Source organism: Hyposmocoma kahamanoa, unplaced genomic scaffold (genome assembly GCF_003589595.1).
Source record: "Hyposmocoma kahamanoa isolate Upper Pololo Valley unplaced genomic scaffold, ASM358959v1 94633, whole genome shotgun sequence".
Taxonomy (NCBI): Eukaryota; Metazoa; Arthropoda; class Insecta; order Lepidoptera; family Cosmopterigidae; genus Hyposmocoma; species Hyposmocoma kahamanoa.
In genome coordinates, this window is record NW_020654937.1 from 22,257 (window position 1) to 33,085 (window position 10,829).

The window sequence follows — 10,829 nt, forward strand, 5'->3', positions numbered from 1 at the left end:
AAATTGATGACACTGTCTATCATTAAATTGACGGCACTGGCTATCATGAAATTTACGGCACTGGCTATTATGAAATTGGCGGCACCGGTTGTCATTAAATTAACAGCAATGACTAACATAGGACGCCGAATATTGAGTTACCTATTTTTATTTTATCCCTTTTCGTTATATATCTTTGCAGGATGCCCCAAGCGACAGTTTTCTGAATGAGCTCTTTAGTATGGGTTTTCAGATTGCAAACCTGCTCGAAATTCCATGGAAACAGGTGCTAAACTTGTCATGCTTACAAAGTAAAAAACTGCACTAAGGATTATCTAGGTTTAGGTTGTTTCATGTATGTATACACATGTACATGTGCACAAATATTGCACATGCTGTGTGCTCATTGAATTAGTTCAAGAAAACTTGCGACAATACTCACTGAAAAGCGAAAAAAAAAAGAAGACGTACTTAGCTATCTCAATCATGGTCATTCTTTCATTTGTAAGTAATGTGTTACTATCACCGGCATCTTAAAGACCGTCTGTCAGCGGGATCGAGAAATAATAATAATAATAATAATAATAATAACGCACACACTCAACATAGCCCCGCACTAGGGAAACCCTGTGTCGCGGGTGCCATGGACACACACATAGACAACCACATATTACACCCAAACTCACGAGAGAAATAAATGTAGGTCATACAAATATTTCGCCCGGCCCGGGAATCGAACCTGGGACCTCTGCGTGGCAGTCCGGCATGGTAACCGTTCGGCCACGGAGGCAGTTAAATGGACGCTGGAGCCGAACGAACAAGGGTTTTAATAAAATAAGTATTAATCTAAATTAATTTAAAACAAACATTTCATAAGTCGTACAATTAAAACTGGGTATTGTGATGCTAACCCCGTTAATCCAACCTCCGTCAGAAAAATGTTCACTGTGTTAGATGTTAACACTGAGGAAATCGAAACCTTTATTTAGTACTTATACAATAACTATGCGGTTGCGTAAGACGGCATTTCCTCGTCCCGTTTAAAAAAGGTACATTATGTTCTAGTTCTCATACTTAGGTACTCATATGTGTAACTTGTCGCCTTTTGCTGGAGTCGTCCCTAAGAACCTATGCATACGGCGTATTTTACACGTGCCGACGACGCGCATATACGCGCCATAAACGCCCACCATCTGTGCGTATACGAAGCTGTAGTCGCACGTATGTAACATGCATTTTGATAAGAGATAGTTTTAATTTTGGTTTTGTTCGTTAATTTCAGTTAGTTCTTTAAATGAAGCAATTATATGAAATTCTAATTGTGAACTCCAGTGGAGTATATAAGCTTCTTGCTCGCATCGCGATGTTTGTGCGCGTTTGAATATATAATATATTTGAATATATAGCCGCGTTTTAGTTAGCGCACGGCAGTACAGCGCGCTTGCGGCGCGTGTAAGCGCAGCTGACGCGCGTCACCGGCATCGTGAACGCGCAGCTGACGCGCGTCTACGGCGTCGTGAACACGCAGCTGACGCGCGTCCACGAAGTCGTGAACGCGCAGCTGACGCGCGTCTACGGCGTCTTGAACGCGTAGCTGACGCGCGTCAACGGCGTCGTGAACGCGCAGCTGACGCGCGTCTACGGCGTCGTGAACGCGCAGCTGACGCGCATCTACGGCGTCGTGAACGGGCAGGTGACGGGCGTCTACGGCGTCGTGAACGCGCAGCTGACGCACGTCTACGGCATCGTGAACGCGCAGTTGACGCGCATCTACGGTGCCGTGAACGCGCAGCTGACGCGCGTCTACGGCGTCGGGAACGCGCATCTCTGTCAATGTGTTACATGTGGGGTCGTACAGCTTGACACCGTCTATGTAGAGGCGGTGAGGCATGCGGTACACCTCTTCGAAAGTAAAAACCTGCGTCTTTATCAGATTACTCGGAGAATTGAGGGTCAGGCAGAATCATATCCGCATCCGTCTTCCGCCGATCGTATAGTCTCAGGAATCTTCTCCGATGCCCCATTAATTACCTGACAGTGTTGAACTGACCCTCAACAGCCTCAGCACCGAGTCGAACGCTTTTCTATAGTTTATACCGGCAGCGGAAAAAAATCCGGTGGTTTCGTCTGACCAGTGGGCCTCGATGAGGAGCGACTCCTTACATCCATTCTGAGCTCCATAGAGCACACCGTTATCAAGAATGTGTTCAGTCATTTTGTTAAAAAATACTTAAAAACACGTCTGTGGTTTTAAGACAGTGTTATGACCATAATTCGAAATATGAGTACAAATTAGTATATTGTTTGAAAAAATACTGAAATATTGCTCGTAACTCCGCAGCGACCAGCAGATGGCTGTTTTGTCTTGGTATACAATAAATGGAACTAACTTGCAACTCATATTAACACATATTTTCCTATATTTTGAATTAAAAATTTATTACATTTAAATAATTTCTTTTTCTCCATACAGACAACGAAACTATTTTTTCCTCTGGAACAGTCAACTTATCAAAAAATTACACCAGAATAAAATTTGTCAGGAATGTCATTATTTATTGATCAGAATTCCACAAATAATTCCTAATCCACGTATTATCTGTTTGATGCGGCGTGTCAGCTCGAGGGCAGCGAGCAACTTGTCGCATTCACTCTCGGTTCTACGTTACGAGCGAGAAAAATTTCATTCGGTTACATGTGATCAGGCACATTCTTTATCTGGACAAATTACTAATTAAAGTTTCGTGACGTGTTTACATCAAGTGTCAAATCAAATCAAATCAAAATAATCTTTATTTCATAGGTAAGAAATTATTACACTTGAAATCGTCACATTGGTTAAAATCTACCGCTCATTCGTAAGGCAGCTTCCTCTGAGAAGAATGAGCAAGAAACTCTAGGGGTTGCTCTTTGTAAATAACATTTGTACGCATTCAACATTTACAATTATTTTTTTTCGCTTTCAAACATCAGAGATCGAGACTACCTCTATGAGCTAGACGGGTTACTACCACGGATTTTTGTCATCCAAGTACGTAGAAGTTGTATAATCTAGTTGTACCTTTAGTATAAAGTTTTTGTTTCACTATAGTTTTAAGCCTCGTGAATGGCAAATATTTTATATCAACCGGAATCTTGTTAGAGAAGCATGTACATGCCCCTTAAACGAATTTGTGACTTTGTGAAGACGATTATCAAGAACAGCTACTTTATTTTTATACCTCGTATTAATGTTATGTCTGTCACTATTCTTCATAAAGAAATTACTATTCCTTTTAACATAAATTACATTTTCATAGATGTACTGTGACGCTAGTGTAAGAATGTGAATTTCCTTAAACTTATCTCTCAAAGATACTGTGGGGCCCAGATTTTAAATTGCCCTAACCGCACGTTTCTGCAGGACAAAGATTCTATTGATATCGGCGGCATTACCCCAAAGCAAAATGCCGTATGTCATTAGACTGTGAAAGTAGCTGAAGTAAACCAATCTAGCGGTTTCGACGTCTGAAAGTTTCCTTATTTTTTTAAACGCGTATACTGTAGAGCCGAGCTGTTTTGATAACTTACTTATATGGTGACGCCATTGCAATTTAGCATCTAACGTTATACCTAGAAATACAACTGTATCCACAACATTCAATTTTTCGTTTCTAACTACAATGTTTGTAACCGTCTCTCTAACATTGGGTAATGTAAATTTCACACAATTCGTTTTTTACTCATTAAAGAGTAGGTTATTAACAGCAAACCAATCAACTACTTTAGATATAGCATTGTTCACATTGTCGTAGGAACATTGGTGCCTTTTAACTTTAAATAATAAGGAAGTATCATGAGCAAACAATACTATCTCATGTTTTATAACCTCCATGAGGCTAAGTAAGTCATTAATATAAACTAAAAACAAAAATGGGCCTAGAATTGAATTTTGAGGGACACCCATGCTAATTGCAGACCCTGATGATCTCGTACCGTTAACATCGACCCTCTGTATCACGATCTCACTGTATCCTCGAGATCACGTCCCGCCACACCATAATGGCGAAGTTTTCTGACCAGTGTATCACAATGCACACAGTCAAAAGCCTTGGAAACGTCACAGAATACACCAACAGCATCATGTGAGACTTCCAATGCATCAAATATATGATTAATCAACTCGACACCAGGATCGGTTGTAGAGCTACCCCGAGTGAAACCAAATTATTTAGGAGACATTAAGTTATTACTATAAAAATGTACACACATCTGATTTCGAATAATTTTTTCAAATATTTTACTGAGAGTTGGTAGTATTGATATAGGTTTGAAATTGGTGGGGCCAGGAATACTACCAGATTTGAAAAGTGGAATAACTTTACTTTGTTTCATGAGGTCAGGAAAGACACCATCATCAACACATTTATTAAAGACACAGGCTAAGTAAGGCGCAAAACAATCAACTATGGAATTAATTACTCTGACTGAAAGTTTATGATTATATAATTCTTTATGTTTATAGATTTAAAGGCTTTAACAATGTCGTTTGGAAATACATGACGGAACCTTAAATTAGTGATACTAACTACATTATTTTCTTTTAGTAAGAATTCAGCGGCGGTGGGAGATGAATTTAACGACTTAGTAGTCAAAATTGGAATGTCAGTAAAAAAAAAATTTCAAATATTTTAGCAACTTCTGCATTTGTGTTTACAATTTTGTCATTAAATCTTAAATTATTTTATTACATTACATTACTAAATTTTAAAATTCTGTTACGTCGTTTTCACATTTTAAGCCCCACCTGATCAAAATCTTTAAGTTATGGTAGAAGATAATAGAGCGTAAAGTTTGAATTTCACACAAGTTAAAAAGTGGCGACATCGGTACCCGATCTTACATGGCGTCATTACACATCTCCCCTTTTTTTCCTATATCTATGGTTTTTATATGCTCTGCTACCATATTAGAGAAAAAATCATGCTTGAGCAAAAAACACCCCGATGCTAGGCGACTATTAGCCAACAGAGTTTATAGAACTACGATGGTTTACAACCTCTAATATACGGCCGGACTTATCCGACTTTCGTCACCATTCAAATAAAAATTTGTTTGGCAAATCGAATTTTCGCAGGGCGACGGCGTGCAGCAGGAGGCAGGCCGGGCTCCGCGACGCTTAGCAAATCGAGGCGAATTGTTTCTGGCTTTGCGCTAAAGACGTCTACACTTTTGTTCGCAGAAGCGGCTCTTCATTACCCGGCATTAAGGCAATGACTTGGCTTGATGAGTCCTTTTGTGCATGGCACCCTTAGCGCCCAGCCGCACCCCGCCTCGCAACTTTTACATTTAAGTATGCTACTTTGCACTAAGAACCTAACAAGTAATGGCAACTTGTCTTCGGGCAGTTTTTTTAGTTGAACAGAGATCGCTCCCTCGGGAACAATTTTATTTAATTGCACGACTTGCAAAAAGCAAGGCTACCGCCGGCAAGTGGCGACAGCGCGACTTTTGATTTGTTGCCCTAAAATCGCCCATTTAATTCGAAAACGCAGTAATTTCATTAAATAATATGAATGGCGCTTTCATTGAGATGTAATGATAATTAAATTTTAGACACCGTGCCTTCTTCTGTCACATTCCACAAAACACTGGATGTGTGTTTTGTGGTGACAAAGTCGCACGACAAAATTGTACTCTCGGATCCGTTGAGAAAAGTAAATGTCTAAACATCTTCACATCCTTGAAACATAACTTCTACTACTATTTCCTGTCACTGAGGCATTGATTAAGGCGGTGGGCTATAATTTTTCTAAATCGCAAATTAATTATATTGCGAGAGTACCCATTCAGAATGTTAAAGATAAATATGTAGTTATGAACTTCATAAATCGGTACATAAAGGAGGAGTTTATTGCATCAGCTCGTATGAAAAATAACTTATTAGTTGCAGAGGGTGTTGGATTCTCGGGTAATACGCAACGTGTCTTCGTTAACGATCATCTCACGCCCGAGTATATAAAGTTGCTTAGTAAAACTAAATCGGTTGCTAAGGAGAAAGATTTCAGCTATGTATGGGTTAAGTACTGTAAGATTCATGTGCACAAAAATGATACTTCTCTTTCCGCGGGTAGGCGTGACATAAGTTAAACACATCCTTGTGCTAAAAATTTTGTTTTTATTAAAATAAATTATGTTACAAGTTTTTACACAGTGTAAATATCATATTATTGTTAAGTAACCAACATATTATGTGGGCACTGCTCATATATGTGGATTGAGGAAATTTTGTGCACCAACCTGTCAACGCCAGCTGTTCTCTACACTCATCACTACTCATCTCTACATTTCGGCACTCCTGCACTCACTTCACCACTATGGCCACTATTAATAAAGTTTTGGAGACTCAGAAAACCCTGGAGGAGTCACTTTTGAAGCATATGGCTGACTTTGAGACACTCTTAACGGGTTCATCGTCCCCATCTTCTCCTGCTATTCATCTTAAAGAGCTAGCCAGATAGTTCTGCCAGTTTAAAGATATGATAGGAGGAATATTGAAAATACTTCGGCAGCTAATTGCCGTCTTAATTAGGAGTGTTGATGCCATTGAAACAAGGCATCGCAGCAAGGCTATTCTCTTCAATGGTGTGGAGGAGAATAAAGATGAAGACGTCCGTACATCTATCATAGAAATTGCACATAATAAGCTTGGTCTCACTAAGATGTCTAAGTTGGACATCACAAGCTGTTATAGATTGGGAGCCGCTTCAAAGGATCGCCCACGGCCAGTTTTGGTTAGATTTGCTGATCTATCCACCAAAGCAGAAATTTGGAGCAAAAAAACCAAGCTGAAGGGATCGCCTGTGGCTATGGCTGAGTTCCTGACTCGTCTTCGGCAGGAGGTGTTTGTGGCTGCGCGTCGTTACTTTGGTTTCCGGAGGGTATGGACCAGCGATGGAAACATTATGGTGAAGCCACCGGATGAGATATTGAACCGTGTGTTTGATAACCCGGATCTCAATATGCTAATTGATTGGTACCCGACAGCTGTTCAAAGTGACACGATTGCGGCAACGGGGACAGTGTCTCTGACACTGTCCACTTATGTGCTACAGGCTCCCAGAGGCGCCTGTAGCACATAAGGGTATTAGACCCAAGCGTGTAGTGAGGAAATAAGGATCGATTTCATATTCGCAGTTAGAACCTGAACTTTATTTCGTTTCCTCGTCGTCATTTCCGTGATGTAGATACGGTACTTTTGATAGATGTATAACGCATTTATTTTGTATTTTTCTTTCTTCTTATTTTATACTACTGCTGTTGAGGGTATAATATTAACTTTCAGTTTTAATATAGTTAATAGACAAATTGTGTAACAATATATGTAATTGTAAATAAAAACAATATATATATATATAATTGATTGTTTAAGCAATGCTGCAATTGCAAGCAAAACAAATAATGTTAGTAACCGAAAGCGTAGATGTATTGTCGGCTGGAATAAACACGTTAAGGCCGCTCACTGTGAGGCTCAATTACATTTTCGGTTACGGTATTTACAGGGGCGACCTAGACACGGGTTATGTTTTGTAAATATGTGTAAGTCTAGAAGTTTGTTTAAAACGAAATTAAAATGGTGTCAAAATATTCAAGAACAAATTAGAATGGACATTATAGCTTCTCAACACTCTAAAAAGAATTTTGACCGTTTCTGGAAATCCACAAACAAACTAAACCCCAAACCGGGTATCCCTGTGAGCGTCAATGGTGTCAGTGAGCCTGGTCAAATAGCAGATTTGTTCATGAAACATTTCCAGGTGCAATCTCCTCTTGGCCTCTCACTGGGAGTGCCCCCCGCGGGGGTCGGTTCAGGCGACTCATTCGAGCACGTTACAGTAAAGGAGATCGCGGAAATTATTAGGCATATGACTCACGGCAAGTCACCTGGACACGACGGTCTCAGTGTGGAGCATTTTCAGAACGGAGGTGTACATCTCCCGAGAGTGTTAGCTCTACTTTTTAATTTGTGTATTGGACATTCGTACATTCCTGAAAATTTAATGAAAACTATAGTAGTTCCGATTACCAAAAACAAGACTGGAGATGTGTCGGACTAAGAAAACTATAGACCCATTTCATTAGCCACAATAACGGCTAAAGTATGGGATGCGGTGATTGATAAGCGGTTATGTAATAATATGAAACTTCATGACGCTCACTTCGGTTTCAAACCCGGACTCTCCACAGAGTCTGCAATATACTGCCTCAAGCACACCATTCGCTACTATACAGACCAACGCACACCTGTACTTACTTGTTTTCTGGACCTCTCCAGGGCATTCGACCTGGTTTCCTATGATGTACTGTGGAGGAAAATTGCTTCAGAGACTATTCTATCAACAGAACACCTGTTGCTGTTAAAGTACTGGTACGGAAGCCAGTCGAATGACGTGAGATGGGGAAACAGTTTTCGAATGTGTACAGGTTGCACAGCGGGGTGAGATAGAGGGGATTGATATCTCCCAAGTTGTTCAACCTGTACATAAACGGACTAATTGAGGAGCTCAGCGGTGCTAGGGTGGGGTGCTCGATTGGTGGCCGTATCATCAACAATATTAGTTATGCTGATGATATGGTGCTGTTGAGCCCCTCAGTCGATGCCTTGAGGAGGTTGTTGAAAATCTGTGACCAATTTGCGGTAGCCCATGGACTCAGGTATAATGCCAAGAAAAGTGAGCTGCTAGTTTTCAAGGCGGGCACGAAAACGTATAACACTGTTCCACCTGTTACACTAGATGGTGCACCTCTCAAGCAAGTGAAGCAGTTTAAATACCTGGGTCACTGGGTGACTGATGCGCTCACAGATAACTTAGAGCTGGATAGGGAGCGCAGGACATTGACGGTAAGGCGTAATATGTTGGCTCGCAGGTTTGCACGGTGTACGAATGAGGTCAAATTAACAGGCCTACTGCCAGATACTGTACACCTGCGGCTTGTGGGTTAATTATACGCAGAAATCCTTCAATGCCCTGAAGGTCCAGTATAATAACACCTTTAGAATGCTGTAGCGGCTGCCCCCGTTCTGTAGTGCATCCATGTTTGCGGAGGCGCGTACCGACGGTTTTGATGCAGTTGTACGGAAACGCATTACGTCGACCATGAGCAGGATGCGCGGCAGCAGTAACAGCCTTCTGAACACCATATCGCAGGATGTAGCGTATCCGATATTGTGCCATTGGACCAGAATTCATGTCACCAAGAAGGGCTGATGACATGAATTCTAATTCCGCATACCTATTCTTAATTTCTATTTTTTTTAAAGTATTTATTATGTTGTTGTCGTTGCCGTTGCCGTTGCCGTTGCCGTTGCCGTTGCCGTTGCCGTTGCCGTTGCCGTTGCCGTTGCCGTTGCCGTTGCCGTTGTCGTTGTTGTTGTTGTTGTTATTACTATTATTTTATTTATTTATTTAATAGTTTATTGTACAGGAAAAATACAACAGGTCACAAAGAACACAAGCGAAATTAAAAACAAAAGGTTCTGCTTATTTCTTTCTAATAGAAATTTCTTCCTGCAGACCTAAATACAGGACACTATAACTAAAAGAAATATGTGCATAACAAAACAAGGAAAAAAAAAATAGATTAAATTGTTATAAATTATATAAATACTTAGATAAATACATATTTTATAACATAATACCTAAGATATGGATGGAATAGTAGATAAATAATGCTCTTTAACTCTCACTTTAAAAATAGCTAACGATTTACTTTCGTGAACAGTAATAGGAAGTGCATTCCAAAGTCTGACCGCATGAACAGAAGGAGTGAGAATAGAAACCGGAATTGAAGCATGGAAAAGATAACTGGGACCTAACACGAGAGCAACAGGGTTTATCCTGGGACCTAAGGAAGCTGAAACGCTCTTTCAGGTACCTGGGAGGCACAGGATTATAATAAAATATTGTAAAGAATGGAGACAATGAACGGATGGGAAGCCCAAAGATGAACCTTATACATAGGTTTTGCAGTCGTTCAAGCTTATTTAGCAGTTCTTCAGTAGCATCCAAATAGCATAAAAATTTATTTTAGATTCTCGCCTCTCCTAAGGCCTAAAAGATTAATTTTGAATTTTTAAATGGGACAGGCGGTATTTTCCGGCAATGGCACAGTCAGCCGGGGTCAGGGACTCAGGTCCAAGAACCGGCAAATAATTATTATTAAAAAAAGGAAGGAAAACTGGGCTACTTCCAAGGTTCATAGAAATCGCTGTAACCAGATGGTGAGAGCTGCAAAGCGTCGCTATTTTCATGACAACCTTCTCCACTCTTCTCCAGCTGACACTTAGAAATTTTTGAAGTCTATTGGTTTAGTTAGGCCTCAGAATGACGCTTTACCTTATCTGTTTATTCTTGACGATGTTAATCGGCATTTCTCAGCTAGTGTCAACACTCAATGGGCAGGCAAAGCCGATGCTCTCAAAGATGTTCCTTCCTTGTGCTAACAACCATCTGAAAGTTTTATCTTTTCTTTGGCGTCGGAGTCCGATATTCGCAAAACAATAATGTCTTTAAAGTCTAAAGCTGTTGAATGTGATTACATTAGTCGACAAATGATAGTCTTTTGTTTAGATAGTGCTCTGCCTATTATTAATCAGATTATCAACTCATCCCTGTCATTTGGTGCGTTCCCTAATAACTGGCGCAGGGCGCATGTGTTGCCTCTTCCTAAGATTAATAACCCCACAACCCTTAAACACTTTAGGCCAATTCCTATACTACCCTTCTTTTCAAAAATTCTTGAAGCGATTGTTCATCGCCTATTATCATCTTACCTTTTTAGAAACAATATCCTCGACCAGTACCAGTCTG